The sequence below is a fragment of the Agelaius phoeniceus genome, chromosome 2 (assembly GCF_051311805.1).
Source record: "Agelaius phoeniceus isolate bAgePho1 chromosome 2, bAgePho1.hap1, whole genome shotgun sequence".
Classification (NCBI taxonomy): domain Eukaryota; kingdom Metazoa; phylum Chordata; class Aves; order Passeriformes; family Icteridae; genus Agelaius; species Agelaius phoeniceus.
The window spans coordinates 83,466,598-83,485,341 of NC_135266.1; the positions used below are offsets into that span (position 1 = coordinate 83,466,598).

The 18,744-nt window shown below is 45.3% G+C and overlaps 1 protein-coding gene and 1 long non-coding RNA gene across 3 annotated transcripts in view; one reads left to right on the top strand and one right to left on the bottom strand.

The window, feature by feature from the left end:
* Positions 1-7,499, bottom strand: part of RAB30 (RAB30, member RAS oncogene family) — a 49,202-nt gene extending 41,703 nt beyond the window's left edge. Inside the window, exons 1-2 of one of the 2 annotated variants that reach the window (XM_077174014.1) lie at positions 6,964-7,499; positions 183-306 (exon numbers count right to left, since the gene is read on the bottom strand). The gene's annotated coding sequence lies outside the window, so the exon portion shown is untranslated. The remainder of the gene's footprint in view (positions 1-182; positions 307-6,963) is intronic. The other variant, XM_054654776.2, reaches the window with a different exon arrangement.
* Positions 7,500-7,667: 168 nt separating this feature from the next.
* LOC143693377 (uncharacterized) lies at positions 7,668-18,126 on the top strand. Its single transcript, XR_013180987.1, has 2 exons — positions 7,668-9,276; positions 9,393-18,126. It is a non-coding gene; the product is annotated as an uncharacterized LOC143693377 (long non-coding RNA).
* Positions 18,127-18,744: the final 618 nt, after the last annotated feature.

Genomic DNA, 18,744 nt, shown 5'->3' on the forward strand with positions numbered 1-18,744 from the left:
AAATAAACTCATTACCACAGGTTTATCTGAATTTAGACCTCTTCTCCACAGGACACGTTGCACCACGAACTTCAGGGGGGATGCAAGAATAAAAAGGCTAATGTTATTTCTCTTAACCTTCTTCTCAATATGCAAAAATGAACTGACACCCCCACAGCAATTTCAGGCTACCTGATTCTCACCTCTAAAGATTACTTGTCTCAGGATGGAATAATCTGAGGTCTCCAGAGGACTAGCAGGGATACCAAAGGAGCCAGGAAAGCTTTTTCAAGCCTACATTTTCTTTTCAGGTATTTGTGTTAAAAGCTGTAAGGCAAGAACAACAGAAAAATAATTAAAATAATTATTTTTTTCAAGGGGCAGTTGTCCTCCCTCTCAGTTAATAAAATTCTATAGGTACTATAATAAAGTCTCAACCTCCAGTGTTGGAGAAGAAGGAATTTGCAACTCCCTACTACCATCAGAAAGCAACAGGACAATAAGACCACACAGTAGGGAGATGCCGTAGTGGATTTCTTGAAGTCAATTCAGGTTATACAAGGTTGTCTTACCATGTTTTTAAGTAAGGATGTTATTTTCAGTAAATATTCCCATGCAGCCCCAACTGTCATGAAAACACCACTCTTTAGGCCCTAGAAACACCATGAAGAAATTCTCACTAATTAGACACAAATCTGGCTTTCTTTAAAAACTTGTTAGATGAAAAGCCTTGACTGATCTGTTTTCCATTTCTCCAAGTCCAGGCAATGAAACTTAAATCACAGAGAAGTGCTAATGATTATTTTTCAAGTCCGCTTTTCATTACTGAACGCGTTCTTTGCAACATATCAAGCCCAAAATCTCTTTTCTAATTCTGGCAGTCCTTTAAGTTTCCTTTGATTGGTTGTAAATCTGAATGCTGGCATTCACATCTCAACTAATGGCCTATGTCCCAAGCATGGATCTGGGACTTTTCTGGAGCACAGATTTTTCTGGATCTCTCATCATGCTCATATTTATGGATAAATGACTATTTGGAGCAAAAGAAAGCACTGAAAAGACAGGAAGGTTTGACAAGTTCCTGTGCCTTAAGTTTCATGTCTCATGTAGGGTGATCTACTAACCAGACACAAATTCTTCTACTCAGCATCTCTAATAATCTGTTTCCTATAGGCATCTCATCTTCTTCAGTTAAAGTCTCCATTTATACCTACTCCTCAGATTTATTTGTAGTCTGGGAGTATCCAAGCTCCTGAGGGTGCAGCTGGGGTGGCTGCATTGGAGCAAGAGGCTCAGGCAGATGGAAAACCAGGGAGAAAGCAGCTGGGAACAAGGACATTAGCAACTCCCCTGGAGCTGGTGCTGTCTCTTCAGCAACATCCCACTAAGCAGTGAAACATCCTGTACAACCCCACACAGCTTTGTCAGGGCTGGAAGAGCACTATGGACAGCACTGAAGGCTTTGGGCTTCTCTGGTTTGGAGAAAAGAGGTGACCTCATTGCTCCCTGAAGCTTCCTGAGGAATGAAAGTGGAGAGAGAGGGGCTGATCTCTCTTCCCCCTCGTATCCAGTGATAGGATGCATAGGAATGGTTCAAAACTGCACCAAAGAAAGTTCAGACTGGACACAAGGAAGTATTTCTTTACCAAGAGCATGGTGAAACACTGCAACAGGCTTCCTAGAGGAACAGTTGATACCCCAGCCTGTCAGTGCTCAAGAGACATTTGGACAATGCCCTTAACATGTTTATGGTCAGCCCTGAACTGTTCAGGCAGCTGGACTAGATGATCCTTGTAGGTTCCTTCCAACTGAAAATATTCCATTCTAACCGCTTGATTACTCTGGAGAGAGGTCCTATCCTTCCAGAGCCAGGTAACAGGGCAATCTGTCCTGCCAAAGCAATAAAAGTTACTTTTTTTTTTTTTTTTTTTTGGGCTGCAAGAATTTTGGTTCAAAACACTCAGGAAAGCACATGCAAATGATTGTTCCTGTGGGGGATGCGAGACTCTCACACGCAGTCAGATTCATTTTCTGCACTGTTCCAAAATTATTGGCACCAGGGCTCAGCACCAGCCTACGGGATGGTAGTTCCATGACAATTCTCTTTTACAAACAACAGCCTGGATTTATATCAAGAAATACACCCACTTTAAATGCACACATGCTGCCCTTTGAGAAACTGAGTTTTTGCTTAATCAAAAAAAGCAGAGATTTTGGAGCCCTCATTGCAGAGGAGAAGCAGCACAGTGCAGCAGTGGGTTGGGCTGCTGGGGCCCTGCGTGAAGTCCCTCTCTCTATGGAGGGCATCCTTAGCAGGACACAGTAACCCAAGCACTGCTTGACTTCTGTACTTTGGCATCTCTAACACCTCTTTTTTTTTCCTCCCCTTTTAAATTCAGCCTGCAGGATACAGTCTTTTAAGAAACCATGCACAAGCTCATCTTTTTTCATGCCAGCAGAGCCTTTCCTCCCTTTCCTCTCCTCTCTTTCCTTTTCTCATTACTCTTTTCAAGGTCTAAAAGAAAACACTATTTAGATACTTAAAGGTTACAGTTAACTTTTTAGTTCAGCAATACTCAAAAGACAGTATTTCTGCTAAAAGGAAAGAAAATAAACAGGGTATCCTGTGATGTTTAAAAGGACAGCAGCAGATTTCTGTGAGACCTTATTGAAGGTTTTCTCCTCTGTTTGTACAAGTATTCCCTAATTATCTCAGGAAACTAATAGCTAGGTTAAATAGGTTTTAAAGAGGTTTAAATTTTGCCTTAAGTACATTAGGGAACAGTGCACCTCTGCAGTGTAGTGAAAGCAGTAACTCCAGGAGAGGTGATATGACAAATAGCAAGTGAATCTCAAGCTGTTCACAACCTAAATATCTCTCCTCAGCTCAAAGCAACAAAGCTCTCTAATTATTTTTATCTATGCAAGGTGAAATCAAATGACATTACAACACAAATCTCACTAATACCTTATGCAGGGCCAATGTTTAATAGCACAGATTAGTTATGAAACTACTGCAACAGCAACAGACCAGTGTGGTCTTGACTGTTTAAAAGCTGACAATGATTTTAAGGGACAAGTTTTATCCTTGTTCTGCCCTAATTATTTCAACATATTAGCACCTGAGGAGTACTTGACTCAACCCCTTCCCTCCCCCCTCTTTAAATTCATGATTTTTGCACAGGCCAACCAGGATTATATGACAAACATGACAGACCACTTCTTTCCCACTGTAAGAGAGCCATTAAAAATAAAATGAGAATTTAGTTAGTTATTGACAGAAGCACTGGGAGGGAGCAGGAAGCTAAATGACTTGCTGCAAAATGAAATTGTGGAAACTAGGAAGTCAATCAAAACACTGCCTTGGGTCATCTCATCTGCCCTCCAGCCAAAGCAGAGCTGTTGCTGAGCATCTCTGCCTCAAGACCTTCTCAACTGCCCCAAGACCTCTCCAACTGGGCTGATGTTTTTGGTGTCAGAAACCCATCTGTAATATAGGAAGTTATTTTACTGTCTCCTAAATGTCCTGTTTCAAAGTTTTGCAAACATCCACATGAGCATCAGTATCTAAAGAGCTTCATCACTGCAAGGTATGCCCATCTTGTGCTACTTTCTGCACTCCTGCCATGCCAGCCACAGTTGCAATGAATCTCTCTAATTTTCTCAATGCCTGGGTGGTTATTAGACAAATATGTGCATATTTGTATATGCACAAACTAGCACCTAGCACATTCCCCACTCCTCCTTCTGTACTCACAGAAAGCAAGGCTTGCACTCAAACTGCTGGTCCTGTCCTTAAAAAAAGGCAATAAGCCCTTAAAATAAGAAATGGAATCTATCTAGATCTCAGCTATTATAATTCCTTGTTTGGCTACATTTTATGTAAAAATAAGAAAATGCCAACAAACCTGTGCCTCCCACAAAAAGCCCAGCTGCAAACACACCACAAAACTCAGAGCAAGTGTCTCTATTTGCCAGCTGATGGATGCCAGCTTGGCTCTCCCAGCAAGGACCCAAACCAGGGCAGCTCCAGAGCTGGAAACACAAGCTCTCTACAGCTTGCATTAGAGAGCCACCACACTCAGCTCAGGCTGTGAGCAACACCCACCACCTGCACTGGGTCTGGGAAGATGGGGAGCACACAGCCCAGAGCAGCCAACAGAGAAAAGCTCTTTCACAGCAGAGTGACAAATGGGGGGTGTTTGCCTGCCGACACCTTTCTGCCCTCGCCTGCATGGGAAACGACTCCACAGCTCCTCCCCAAAGAGCCACCTCCAGCCATCCACCTGGGGCTTCAGGAACTTCAGCTGTCTCAGCAGGTTCCAGCTCCAGGCTGCAGAAATCCCTGTCCTCTCCTAGCTCATCTCTGGAGCAAAGTTAAGCTGAAGAGTCAGCAAAGCTGGCCCAGCTCTGGCTCTTCCCAGTTCCCCTCATCTCGCCAGTCTTTGGGTATCCCTGTACATGAGGCTGAGTGACATCCAAGCATCCCAGGGCAGCAACACTTCTGGGACAGGCAATTTAACACTGTCCAGGGCACACAGGTGATGCTCATAAAACCCATTTACAAGGATGTGATTTCTGGCTTCACTAGGAAGCCAGTAATTGGCATCATACTCAATTTCATGAGGAACAGGACTAAAATACAAGAAAACTCTGCAGAGTATGACCATGAGAGCACCTAATCCTAAATTTCCCTTCAGAAACTCGACCTGACTAAGAAATGGGGAGGGGCGAAAGTAAAAGACCTGAGGAAATGCTTAGTACTACCTTCCTGGGATATTTTCTTTGCTTCCAGCAACTGGCATTTTGGAGAATTCTTGATTCAGAGTAAACACATACACTGCATTTAGGTCTTTGTGGGACAAGAGGAAGGGTCCCCTAGCTCTGGGTTTTTTCTTAGCAATTGAGTGATTTTCAGCTTTTTGTCCCTTTCTATATGTCTGTGTTTCAGTTTCTGAAAGGTAAAATGTAAGCTGATTGATACAATAATGTATATTTTTGAGGTACATTTTTAATCCACCTCCTGATATAGTATAATATAGCTTGAAAATGCTAACACATACCTTGTAACAAGTCTTTCTAAATCCAAAAAATGCAATAAATTTTGAAAAACATACCAATATGTTTTGCTATTTATGCTTGTTTTGTTCAAGATATATACATATAGAAAGTTGAAAACAGAAATTAAAAATATGCATCACAAAAACTGTATTATTTAAATGAAAAATCGCTGGCCATTGATTCTTTGCCTGTTCTCACCAACTTCTGTATTAGTATTTCCCAGAACAATTCCCAGGCTACACTTTCAAATTATCACTTCATATCCAATGCCTTCTATCCCAATCTAACAAAATCACTGCTATAAAACTTCTCCTTTTACAGCCAAGATGGGAAACACACTATTAGATTATCTGCTCCCTCCCTTGTAAAATAAAGAGGAAAACGCCATTCCAGGAAACAAAAATGTTAAAAAAAGACCAAGCAAAGGCAACGCCTGCATGCACTGTTGTTCTTCCCCTTTGAGTCAGTAGCAAAGAGGAAGGAAGGAAAAAACACAGTTAAAATAAAGGCAAGGAGGTGTGGATGCAGCATGTTTATCCCACTGGAAGAGGGGCAGCTGTAAAGCACCATCCCTTGCACAGGGACACCCCAACACCGCCTGGGTGTTTACAAACACTTTGAGCAAACCAAACAGGGAGTTTCATTGTCCCCACTGCACTCATGTCACCCTCTCCCCAGCACTGCAATTCCAGGGAAAGCCCTGCCAGAGGACACACAGTGCCAGTTACACAAGAGAAGCGCAGAAGCAAATATGCAGCAGAGGGGAGGAAAAAAATTGAAAATATCAGCTCAGCTGCACACTCTCCTGCTGCTCTCAGAACAGCCTCCAAGGGGGCTTTGCTGAAGATTAACTTTAAAGGCTGAAAGAGACTGAGAGACTTGAAGGGAGCAGGACCCCTCTGTGTGCGCACATTTCATTGCGCCAGCAGAAAATGAGGTGTCTGGGGTCCACTAGCAATTGCAGAAGTTATTCAGTTATAGAAGGGAATAAAACCTTCTGATGTCACATATTAACAGGAAAAAAATCTCTTATATTGTACTAATATCTTAACACTGTTCAAGTAAAGATCCAAATTGCATCTCACAAACAGCAAGGTACGGGGAAACAAATAAAAAGCCACACTAAAACGAAGCTCTGCTGGACCACAAAGTTTCTACAAAGTTTAAAATAGAGGCACTACTTGTATTTACGATGAAACTGAAAAAGATCAGAAGAGTAGTATGGAAGTTGAAATAAAACATCAGACTGTCCAACCGAGAATTTTTAAGATACTAACTCATTATGTGACTTGGAAAAGAAACCTGGACCAACTGCACACAGCCAGGACTGAGAGCCAGCTGGATTCAAATCTCCCCCGTTTCCCTGAAAGAGGGGAGGAATAGCGGTGTCAAAGCAAGGAAGCCGCACGACAGCACACCAACGCCCCCAAAAACCACCCTAAAGCACACCTCGGATTTATCCTGTCCTCAGGAGCCCGGCTCTCTCAGGCTCCGCAGCGCTTAACGACACCAATTCCAAATCCATCTTATTTTCCACTCTTACCCAGCGAGAGAGACAAACGAGCCCGGGCTCCCCGCGGCTTGGCACCGCGCAGCGCCGGGGCGCCCGGAGCATCCCGGAGTTGCGGGACTTTCCCGGGGGCTGCGGGACGCGCAGCCCCGGGCCCGAAGAGCGGCGAGAGGGACTCATCTCCCTCCCATGGGATGACACCATGTAGCGGGTTTTTTCTCTCCCTTCCCCGTCCCTCCGCCCCTCCTTTTTCAGCAGGACCAGGGAACGACGGCGCGGTCCCGCCCGGCAGCGCTGCGCCCGCTGAGGAGCACACAGTGCGGGGAAGGGCATCGGGAGATGGGGGCCTGGGAGGGAGGACGTAACAGGACAAGGAAAAGCACGCAAAAAGAGAAGAGCAGCGCAGAACTCACCTGGTTTGGGATTTGTCCTCCCTCTCCACGACCATAAAATGAGGCGGGAGCCAGGAGCCGGTCGGCGGCGCTGGGAAGAAGCGGCAGCCCCGGGCCGCCGCCGCACGCCGGGCACAGCGGGGCTGGGCGCTGCAGCCTCCGCACGCCGGGCGAGCTGCGCACCCCGGAGATGAGCGGGACGGAGCCCACTTCCACTGGGATGGGTGCTGGCCACCCTCCCGACGCAGGGCAGCTCCCGGGATGGGTGCAGCGGGGCTGGGCGCAAGAGGCAGTCCCGCTTGGGGATGCGTGTTCGGTCCCCACCGCCCGTGCAGCGCAGCGCAGCCGTCCGGAACGCTGCCGAGCCGCCCTGGGGCCAGGACGCCCGGGACAGGAGCCGCAGGGCTGGGCGCAAGGCAGCGGTGTGCGGGATGCGAGCGGGGCCGCCCGCCGCAGGCAGCGCAGCAGCAGCGGGAGCGCAGCCCCCCCGCCGACCCCGGACGCGGCACCGGTCGAGCACAATGAGCGGCGGCGCGCGGCGCGCCCCCGCGGCCCCCGCTGGGCAATGACATCACCCCTCTCGCCAGCCGGGGCGGGGCCACTGCCCGCGCCGCCGCCTCGCCATTGGCTGGCGCCCCTTGGCAGCGGGGCTTCTGGGGTTTGTAGTTTTTTATGGCAGTCGCAGCGCTGCAGCGTGCAAGGAGTGGACTCCATTTCCCGGCAGATCCCGCGCCGCGCGGCCGCTTTGGGAAGCGGGGTAGGGAAGGAGGCGGTGGCCGCCGCCATGTTGATGGCGTGAGACGCTTAGCTCTGGAGGAGCGGTCGGGTAGCCGGGTTAAGATGTCGGAAAAGGGGGAAGGCTGGGAGTCCTGTCTTGGTTTAAGGGGGAAGGAAGAGCTCGTGTGAGCGGCTGACAAAAAAGGGGGAGGCTGAGGAATAGCCGGCGGGGCGCGGCGGGGAGGGGTGCGATGCCCTGAAGGACACAGCCGATTTTCACTCGGTGACTGCCGGCTCTGGCTGAGGAAGCGCCTCTCTGTGCTGGGAGCGGGGCGGGGCCGTGGGGTGGGAGTCTGTCCCGGGGCTCGGAGGGGGCTGCGGTGGGTGCGTGCAGGAGCGGCGGCGTGGCGGTGAAGCGGCGGCCGGTCATGGCTGCCGGGGCGTGCGGGCGCGAACGGGGAGGCCGCGCTGTAGCGCAGGAGCCGCGGCGGGCACGGTGCCGCTTGGGGCTGTGCTCTCCGCCTTCCGGGGAGAGGGGCCCGGGCGGGGCTGTACCGGCCACGGTGCTTGGCCTTGGACCGAGCACGGACTGGGTTAAAGAGCAGGGCTGGCCTTGGGGCGACTGTCCGCAGGGAGCAGATTGGAACGTGCCCTTGTCACGCGGCAGGTGACAGCCTGCGCTTCCCTGGTTTGAGGGGGTTTGTTAAGGGTTCTGGCTCTGTCCGATGCCTGATAATTGCACTAATGGTGCCTGGTTGCCAGAGACATACGGCTTGGTGTGACCAGCAGGAGGAGCTTTGCTTCCTTTTAAAGTCCTTAATATGTCTGGAAGAGGGTAGATTGAGATTAGCTATGAGGCAGAAATTCTTTACTGTGAGGGTGGTGAGGCACCATCACAGGTTGCCCGGAGAAGCTGTGATACCCTGTCCCTGGAAGTGCTCAAGGCCAGGCTGGATGGGGCACTGGGCAGCCTGTTCTACTGGAAGGTGTCCCTGCCCATGGCAGGAGAGGGTTGCAACCAGATGGTCTTTGAGGTCGCTTCCAATCCAAATGTATAATTCTATGTCCATAGACACATAAATCAAGTTTAAAAAAGCTGAGAGGGCAGATGAGGTGGTGTAAGACGTCTCAGCATGGTATGGGAGCAGCCAAGCTGACTTGTTTCCCCACTGTTTTGTCTGTGCTTGCTCACATTGCCAGCTGACTAGGTGCTGTCTTAGTTTCAGCCCTCCGGCTGGCATGCAGAAGGTAGGCTGGAATTTTGAGCAATGCTTTTAGACTTTCTTGTAGTGAACATTATCCTTGCTTGTGCTAGTCTTTTGTGCTGGGGAATGGGAAATACGTGTTCACCAAATGAGAGAGTAATCAAAGCTCTGTGAGCCTTAAGGGGACTGGAGTTCCCTGAAACCATGTGTGGAAGGCCTGTGCTCAAAACTGAAAGGGAAGATGGTCAAAGTGTTGCATGGCTCGTAAAATAATATCATTTCTAGTTACAGCTGATTCCTGTGAAATAAAGCATTTCGTTATGCCAAGAAGATACTTAATTGGAAAGAGTCCTGAGGAGTTTTGTAGGCCTGCTTGAAGTCTTGGCTAAAGTTGAGTGGTGGTACAGCTCAGGTAAAATGTAGTCACAAGGGTTTATTTCATCCTTTGGCTCCTCCTGGAGGTAAGTACAAGGCATTTGCCCAGGGTATTGCTGCCCAGTAACTACACAGGTGGTGTGTTTGCCACAGGGTACACGAGTGCTGGAGGAAGGATGTTGTGAGATCTTCTGTGATGCAGATACTTCACCTGAACATTGTGGCCTTTCAAGATTTGCTGGTACTACAGCAATGTATGCTATGCTTTTATCACTTTAGGTGCAGCTCCCTCTAGTTAAGGAAGCTGAACCAGTTGCATGCCATCCTGCAAAAAGTCCAGTGTTCTAAGAGTGCTTCTCGTCACAGGCAGGTCCTCCAGTTTTATCACACTCCTCACTGAAGAAAAGGAGTGGTGGGGGTGTAATGCTCTTTTAATAAAATTTGTAGCATCAATAGTTCATATATCTGGAGAATTCTGAATTAAAAGTACAGCCCTTTTTCTTTCCTTATTCTGTTTCTCCTCTATGCAGATACCTTTCAATTAGGTGAACTGTGGGTGAAATAAAGGGCACTGGCACTTCAATGACTTCTGCCACAGCTGTTGCCCACTGTAGACTTTAGGCCTATGCTTTTATCTCTGCAGCTGATACCTGGTAACGATGGTAAATAATGCAGTGGAATGGTTGGAGCAAGCTTGGTTATCTTTTCTATAATTGTCAGAAAAAGTGCATGTGAAATCCTCATCCAGGATGGTCTGCTGGCTGAATGACAGGATGCTTTGTTAAACTGCTTTAGAAACAGTTGGTTTTACCTGCAGTGGTTCCCTTCACTCCCTCCCCATCCCCCTGCAGTCAGTGCTGCTGCTCTGAGGAGGATGCTGTGCACCCCACTTTACAGATAATTGTATTTTGTTATTTATTTCTTATTTCCTTATCTGTAGATGTAGGTGCCACTGATGTCTCAACTAAGGTAGGAAAAAGGAAATGACTTCAGAAACTACCCAAATGAACAGCTGATGCAAGAGAGAAGTAAAACAAGTTTTCTCTGTGTGTGTTGTTCACTTTGGTCTGTTTTGGAGGATTTGATACTTGCCAGTGTATGTATTACTTGTTGGTCACAGCTTGTCAGAGATGTTAATGATGAAACCTGTGTTATGTGTCTCAGACTTGGATAATGTGTTCACCTGAAAGTGCCAATGTCCAAATCTATCCTGACCCAACAGGCCTCAATTGCAATGTCTGTAAGAAGCTTACAGTCCTGTTGCAGAAGTAGGTGGTGTGGCTGCATCCCATAGGAAAAGATAGAAGGTGACAGCAGAACTGAAAACCCGCCTGTGGCATTTCCTAAACATCAGTATGCTCTGCTTTAACGCTGGTAATGATCACCTGCTCCAGTGTCTGTGTGCTCCTCAGCCTATGCAGCTGAGAGGTTTGTGTGTTCTTTACTGTGCTGACATCCTGCCCTGCAATACCTATGGGTTGTCTTTGTTACTGAAGTGATTTTGAGCACTGTGAACTCTGGTAAGCAACCACCCTGTTTCCTGACCTGGAGAATCAGCTGGGAGATCCTGAAGGAGAGATGAGGAAGTTAAGCAGGAATGTGTGATGACTTTGCTCAAAGAAGAAAATGCACAGTCTAGGTTTAATCCAAGTTCATACATAGAAACCTGTCTTCATGTCTCAGTGCTCATTCTGACAAGTGTGCTCTGAAAGAAACCAAGCATTTGGATGCTTAAATTGAGTACTCACTGGGTAGTATACAAAGCTAGGCTGCATAAGATTTCAAGATGAAGTGTACTAATACATCATGTCATAATTTTTGGGGTGTGTGGTGGTCTAGGTCTACTGTCACTGTCACATCCATGTCAGTACAGCACAGAGAACTGTTGGGGTTCTTGGAAATCATGGTCAGGCATAATGTCATTCCTGGTATACAAATTAACTGGACACAAAGGTTTACATGTGCACTGAAACAAAGTGGAATGTGGTTTCTAAAAGTGATACCATCTATGCTCATCTTGGCACATAAATTTTGTTTTAAGATCCTCTTAATTATCCTGGCTGTAAGTCCCTTTGGGGGAAGGAGTGGAAGTGTTACTGACCAACTGCTTATTTCAAAGCCTGTGGGGGAAGAATGTAAACTCTTTCAAATTAAAGTTACTGCTCAGATGATAGTGGATGAAGAAGCTGTGATGAAGGTTGGTTTATTTTAATTGTTTCCTATGGAGCTATTTGCCAAAAAGTTTCTGGAGCTGCAAGGGGAAAGGTGAGAGGATGAGTTCAGCTGGGAAGAACAGGTAAGTACTTGTATATCGTGTTACTGTTTCCAAGTATCTTAATGATAATGCCAAGAATACATTGTGAGCTTGGAAAAATAGGAAAGAGTGGAAGGCTTCTGTGCTTTTTTAAAGTGTTCTACAGGAAATTGTGGGGCAGCAACTGTTAAACCAATATCTGGAAGAGTAGTATTTGTGCATAGCCAAACAAGTGTAAAGCAACTCTGGAAATTATTCTAATGACTAATTATAAAGTGTTTTTTTTTTTTTTTTTTTGTCTTTCAGCACAAAGAAGAGTGCTCTAAGAGCAGTCAAAAGCCAAAATAGGATGGACATGTTCTTCAGCTGAAACATGGCAGCAGTTCAATAGCAGTTACACAATAGGAAAGGGTGTGCAGGCTGCTGCAAGTCCCCATGTTCTTTAGATCTGGTATCTGAAGGAACTCAGTAGAGAGAAAAAGGTGGTTGCTTCCACAGCTTCAAACTCACTCAGTTCACTCAAGCAAACTCATTTGAAAAGAGAGCTCATCTAATACTGAAACAGGAAATTGATTTTATTTTAGATATTGGGAAAGATCACAATATGTAGAACTTTAAAGTGCTAGTCAGGACACTGAAAAACTGCAAGTAGCTGAAGGACAGGAGGCTTCAAGACTCCAGTTGTGGGAAGCTCCATTTTGGAAGCCACAATAGCAGTGGGGAGAACTTGCTAAACACAAGGAGAACCAAAAGTTCTGCAGCTGTTAGCTACACATGCATATGTCTCTTAAGGTGGGATGGCCTGACATGACCACTAAAGACCACCAGGCTGTAGGCAGACTGCATTTCTCTTGAAAGGATATATGCCACTACCCAGTTCAGAACCACCCAAAGAGCTTCAGTTTTTGTCAAATACTGTTACTTCCTGGAACAATAGCTTTTCTTGGCCCCCCTAACTCCTGCAGAGCCAGCTGGCTGATTGTAGCTGTGCACTGAGGATAAGCCTTCCCCACCCCTGGATTGCCGGATAATGGCACACAAACATGGCTCAGGTGGACTCAGGGCTGAGCATAAATCCTTTGGCTGTCACTGTTCTGGCTATAATATGTGCAGTGGATGCCCTGAGCACTTCCATGTGGAACAAGAAACACTTGGAGTGCAGGTTTAGATGTACTTTCTGTATGCACTGCCCTCTTCAGCACAAAGCTTGAAAAAATCCTGTATTGCATAAAGCAGGTAGAGGTGTGGATCTGGCTCAGTTGCCACTAATCTGAGGAAGGTCTATTTTTGTTGTGTGGTAAACCTGAGTTGGTAACTGATAACTGTTTAGCTGATGGGCTTGTCTGTGCCAGGAGAGCAGTCCATGAGTTGACAAACATTCAAGCATAGTAGTAGCTTTTACATCTTTCAACATAAAAAAAAATTTAAAAGGTGGGAGGGGAGAGAGCAGAGGATTTTTAAGGGCCAGATAAATTCTACTGAACTTAAAAGCTCACTAAGAATATATTCATTGAAAGAATGCATTTTGGGAAATTACCTCCTTTGTCAAGGGCAATATGAGCCTTTGGTTATGGCAGGTGTCCAGCACTGTTCCTTGGCCCTTTCTTTCGTGAGGTTGTAGGGGAAGAGTGTTGGATGAAGGGAGAGTGAAAGCCATAACCGGAGGTTAACATTTAATTTTAGCAACTATGTTTATGTGAAGTGATGCACCATTATTAATTTTCAAAGGAGGTCCCGCACCTAAACTGTTGGAATCCCTGATCATGCGTGCAAGTGTTTTTGGGTTCTTCAGCTGTGTGGTGCAATGGTGCAAAATCACATATTGCTTCCTATATGATTCAGCTTAAAATACAAGCTTGGGCAGTGAGTACCTAAACAACAGTATTGTAGTCAGAGCATTCCTCAGTGCACAGAAACATTTCCTTTGGGTAAGTAGTGCTGCACTGTGAAAAAGCATGAAGCTCCTAGGACAGCACCATTTGACTGTGTTGCCTGTGCTGCAGTTCCCTGGGTTTGCTCTCTTCCTTGCCTTGGACTCTACCCAAACTTCTAGTATTTCTGTATGTTACCACTGGTTTACTCTTCCATTTTTGGGTGGGGTTTTTTTGCTGTTTATTTGCAAATGCCTCTTCCTGGAAAACTGGCAGCGACAGTAAGTATCTCAGGTTCCTGGCCAAGTTTCCACTCACATGGTTTCACTTGCTGCATTCTGTCAAGTTATTTACATGTGGTGTCCTAAGGACGTAATTTAGTGGATTGCTAGTGAGGAGCTAACCTAGATGTGTTGGCTGCAGTCCACATAAGTTACACAAACCTGCTTCCTCATGAATTCAGTGGCTACTCTTGCAGCCCTTGGTTTCCTGATGCACAACTTTATGAAAAAGATAATGTTACACTGCTCTTGCAGAGATTTAAAGTTGGTCACATTAGCGTTGCTCACTTCACCTGCTGAGTTGCAGGACCCAGAATGATTTCTGAGCCTTGTTCTGCGTGTGCAACACCTAGGGCTCACAGGGTGAGAAGGATACATTCAGGTCTGATGTGCCACAATACAGGAGAAATAGCTTAGAGATGGGTCTTTGATCACTTAAGCAACCTTGCTCAAGGTAGTCTTAACCCTCATGTTCTGGTTTCATGTGTTTTGTTTCTAGTAGAGCCACTTTAGGCATGCATTCCCAGGTGGTGTACTTACTTGAATTCCCTGCTTTTGAGCTCTTGAAAAATGCAGTTGCATGAAGCAGAGGCAGTGGTGGCATTGGTAGTTTGAGGAATTTGGTGCTACCTTCTGCCCTTGCCTTCCCATGCTGCAGTACACCATTCCTTTTTGCACCTCCCTGGAGCAGCATATGGAGCTATCAGTGTCTTAATCAGGGTGTTAACACACACTCCCTGCCCTGGGTATGCCTTTCTGTGGGTCATTGCAGATGTCTAGAGGAAGAGGTTTGTAGTTCTGTGGCTTTCTAGAACTTGAATTAGGTTTGTGAACTGGTTTAGAGCATTTTCACCATGGCACAAAAACCAGGTGACTGGGTGCATGCCAGAAGTCCAAAGTTGTTGCCTTGTTGCTGAAGTCTCTGACTCATTAAATTATGCATCTAAGGATGCTGTTAATTTTGTGGGGGAGGAGCAGCAGCAACCTTTGTGCACATGGGTGCTTTTGTTAACCATGTTTTTCTGTGTTAGGTCTCATGGCACAGCCTTTTTGTGGTTTTGCTGTGTGTAGCCTTCTGACCAGGCAGCTCAAGCCACACTGCTGTCTGTAAGCAGCACTAGAGATTGTTCAATGTACTCCAGACAAATCCTTGTGCCAACAGAACTGGAGTAAGATATGGAACACTTTTTTCCTAAGTTTGGGGTTTTTTAAATTACTGAGACTACCAATATCTTTTCCTTTGATTGAACTAATTCTTACATATAGGGAGTTGTATATTATCCCTGCACACATAGCCAAATACAATTATATATTCAATGGCAGAGTAGATCAGCAAAAGAGAATTGGGTACTAAAATGTTGCACATATAAAAAAGTAAAAAGCGAATCCTTGTCATTTTTGCAATGCTCCTGCTTCCAGTGAAGGTTGCTCTGCTGTGAGCTCTTACTATGCAATTACGATTTTCTTTCCCCATTCTGAAAATGGTGAATGTTGCCTTTTGATGAGGACAATGAGGTGACAGCTGTTTCAGAGAGACCTGCAGTGGCTTCACTATCCATGCTCTGCCTCAGTGGATGTCAGCTAAGAGTAATTGCATCCCCCAAGAGTTAGACTTGCTGCTGTTGACCTTTCTGGAGAAACAAACATGAAGTAGAGGCACGTGCAATCCTCACATGAGCTGGCAGCCAGGTGGGTGCTGTGTGTCACCAGGGATGACAGGCAGTCACCCTTTACTAACAGCAGTGAGGTGCATTTGGCCTCTTGAAAATTCTTGCCCACTGAAAGCTCTCATCTCCAGGGTAGATTGTGACTGGAGGAACTGCTGTCCCATGCTACCTCCTGGAAACAAGGGGGTGATGAAATGGAGTTTATTTTAGTAGGTCCAAAGAGAATAAATGAATATTATTAATTATAAATATTTATACAATAATTCATAAGTATTTTTATAGTGTAAATTATTTCTAAGTACATATATGGAAATCTAGGCATATATGTGTATAAAACGTACGTATTTAAATACATTTGTATACATTGTTTTATAATTCAAAATCTAGCATTTACTAAAATACAAATTAGTAAGCTGGGAGAATCATGGAAAATAAGAGGAGCTTTGTGTTGACAAACTCATGGGATGGAGAAGCTGTTCCTTCTTGAGAACAAATAGAACACAAACATGAATGGTCCACAGCATGAATGGTCCACAGTTGGCATGGATTGTTTTGTTAAAACTGCTCATGACTGTCTTTTAAACTCTTAACCTTGGGAGGGTGGATTAACCTTGTCATGAGCACTGAGGCATGTGACATGCTTGGCCATGAAAGCAAGGATGTGAGGGGTCTCACAAGTTTCTGTCAACACTTCAGTGATGTGGCTCTCCGGGAAGGGTGGCATTGCTGCCATTCATTCTTAGTGACACTGCAGCCTCGTTCACATGGGTTTGATGGTACCTCAAATATTCCAGCCTTTTGCTATATTCAGTTCTCTGTTACCTGAAGTTAAATTTAGGTACAAATCACATCAGCCAAGATCTTGCTTTTGGAATATGTCTGCCTCACTCACTGGTATGAGTGACTGCTTCTTGGGTAGTATTGATTAACCATCTTATTTCTCCCAAAGGAAAAATGCACTCTGAACTTTCTGTGTGCTCTGGCAGTGCTTTATGTGGGCAGCCTCCAGGTAATGTTCACCTCCATGGATGTAAGGGAAACAGCTATCCCAGTCTTTCCTGAATTTATTGCTCAGCAGTCAGTGACATTGTGGGAAAAACAAGGCATTATTTTGCTCGTGTCCACCATCCACAAATGGCATTTGGTTTTCATCACCATTTTGTTTCTAGCTAATGTGTCTGTCCACACACAGGTTTTCAAACTCCCTTTTTTTTTTTAATTTTTCTACTATTTCTTTGTCACCCATAAGTAGTGCACACATTGCACTCAGTGTTTAGTGTGTGAGAAACCCTAGGATGATTCCCTGTAGTAATAAATTTTAGCTGTGGGGAGATGGTGATTCTGGTAGCTGCAGAATTCCACCTATAGCATCCCAGAGGAAAGAGCCCTCTTTGAATCTGGGTAGGGAAAGAGATGTAATAACACTTAAAAAGTAGACAAAAATTGCTCTTTGTGTGCCACGTTTCATATATTTAACCTTTGCATTTTAAAACTTTAAAGTTGTGCATTCTATTTCCTAAACTGATGACACCTGAGGAAAACCAGATCTCTCCAGCCAGTTGCTTCAAATACCTCCAACACAGAAGTGGTGTTTTGCTGATGCCCAAGGAAGATGCAGACGCACAGTATTGCTGGGAACCAGCCTGTCACAGCTAAAATACAATAGTGCAAAAACCTGTCAGCAGGCTGAGCAAACCCAGCCCTTCATACATGTTATGTTTACAGTGTTATGTGTGAAAGCTATTATCCCTTGGAAAACTTGCTGACACATTTTAATAAGGAGAATCAAAGACTTAGAAGTACCTCTGTAGGGCTCCCCTAATTTGTAGTGCATTCATAATCATAGTCAACTACTGCCCTCTCTTTAGTAAAGATATATTGGAAGCCATCCATAGATAAATTAACTTCTTGATACAGTTTTAACTATTCATCCGTTTGCATATGGCCTGGTTTTGACATCAGCAGGTATGTTCACATTTCTGAGTCCAAAATGCAAGGTTGCTTTATGTTATATCTTTAGAAACAGTACAAGTCATAAAAGAAGGCCTAATTTTCAAAACAGAAACATTACATTTGTATTTTATTTAAAATAAAATCATGCAGGTGGTAGTGCAAGTCAGTACAGGGTTTGTTCAGGCAGGGTTTGTGGTTTCCTAGCCTACCTGTTTTGCCTGCAGAGCAGCAAAGAGAGCAGGGTTTGTGCAATCATAAATCCTGTTCATATCTTCTCTCCTGGCAAACTCCTAGGGGCATGGCTGTAAGGTGAAACCTGGGCTGGATGCAGCTGTAAGGGGAGAAAGGGAATAGCAGCTTCCCCTTGCAGGACCTAGGGCACCCTGAAACGCAAAGGGGCACAGAGAGGGGCCTACCCTCGCTCCCTCCCAGTAGCCGAATGCTACGTGGCTCTGCAAAATGCACGTCAGGGGCGTTGATCTCGGCTGCCTCTGGAACTGGAGAGGCTGCTGTAGCTGCCTGAGCTGCAGGCCCCCTGTACCGGTGGGTGTTCACCAGCAGAGGGTGGCTCTAAGACCGTTCATGTATTCCTGTAATGTTTAAACACTCTACAGCGTGAAAATTGAGCGTGATGGCCTCAGTGCTTCCTTTAGTGCCTAATACTTCATCTTTAGTTAGTAATTACAAGAAAGAAGTATCTAGCAAAGGTTTTTGTTTCGGCTTCCCCTCGCTGATTTGTTTTTGTTGTTTTCTCCTCTGGCATTATTCTTCCAGGTAAGAATAACCAAATATAGTTAAGTTAGTTAACCAAATATAGTTAAGGATCAAGAGATTTGAAATAAATAATTGTGTAAGTCGTCAGTGCTCTAGCATTTATTAGGGATTGAAACATAAGACACTAATATTGAATGGAAGTAATTTCGCTGAACTTCAGACACCTAACAGATGCCCAGTGCATGCTTGGGCTTTCCTTGCACTCTGTGGAGAGTACTGCACACATCCCAAGATTGATTTCAGCATCTCTTACCCTAATTCAAGATCTCAGTGTAGAGAACAAAAGCTAGTAGGAGCCTGAGCCCAAACAGCACTTGTGGATGTATAATTATTCTCACATGGAACCCCACTATGTGTGACAATTAATGACTAGATGGTTAATTATGTGAGTAGTTTATGTAGGAATGGGCTCAGTTCTTGTGTCTGTGTTGCAGGGAGACTAATTTGTCTCTTGAGATGTTTGTTCATTGACCACAGAGGAAGCAGAGGTTAGACTAGCTCAAAGTGAGATATCTGACCTCCACATCTAGCTGAGATACAGCTCAGCTGCTGTGCCTGCAGGCTGCTGCTGCTGCTAATGTTGGTAATACTCGGCTTCATCTTTGAAGGCCTGCACACACTTGGTAGATTTTATAGATCTGATTTCCCATCTAAGGGACTAAAGTGTAACAGTTCATGTGATTAGTAGACAGTCATTAACTTCTC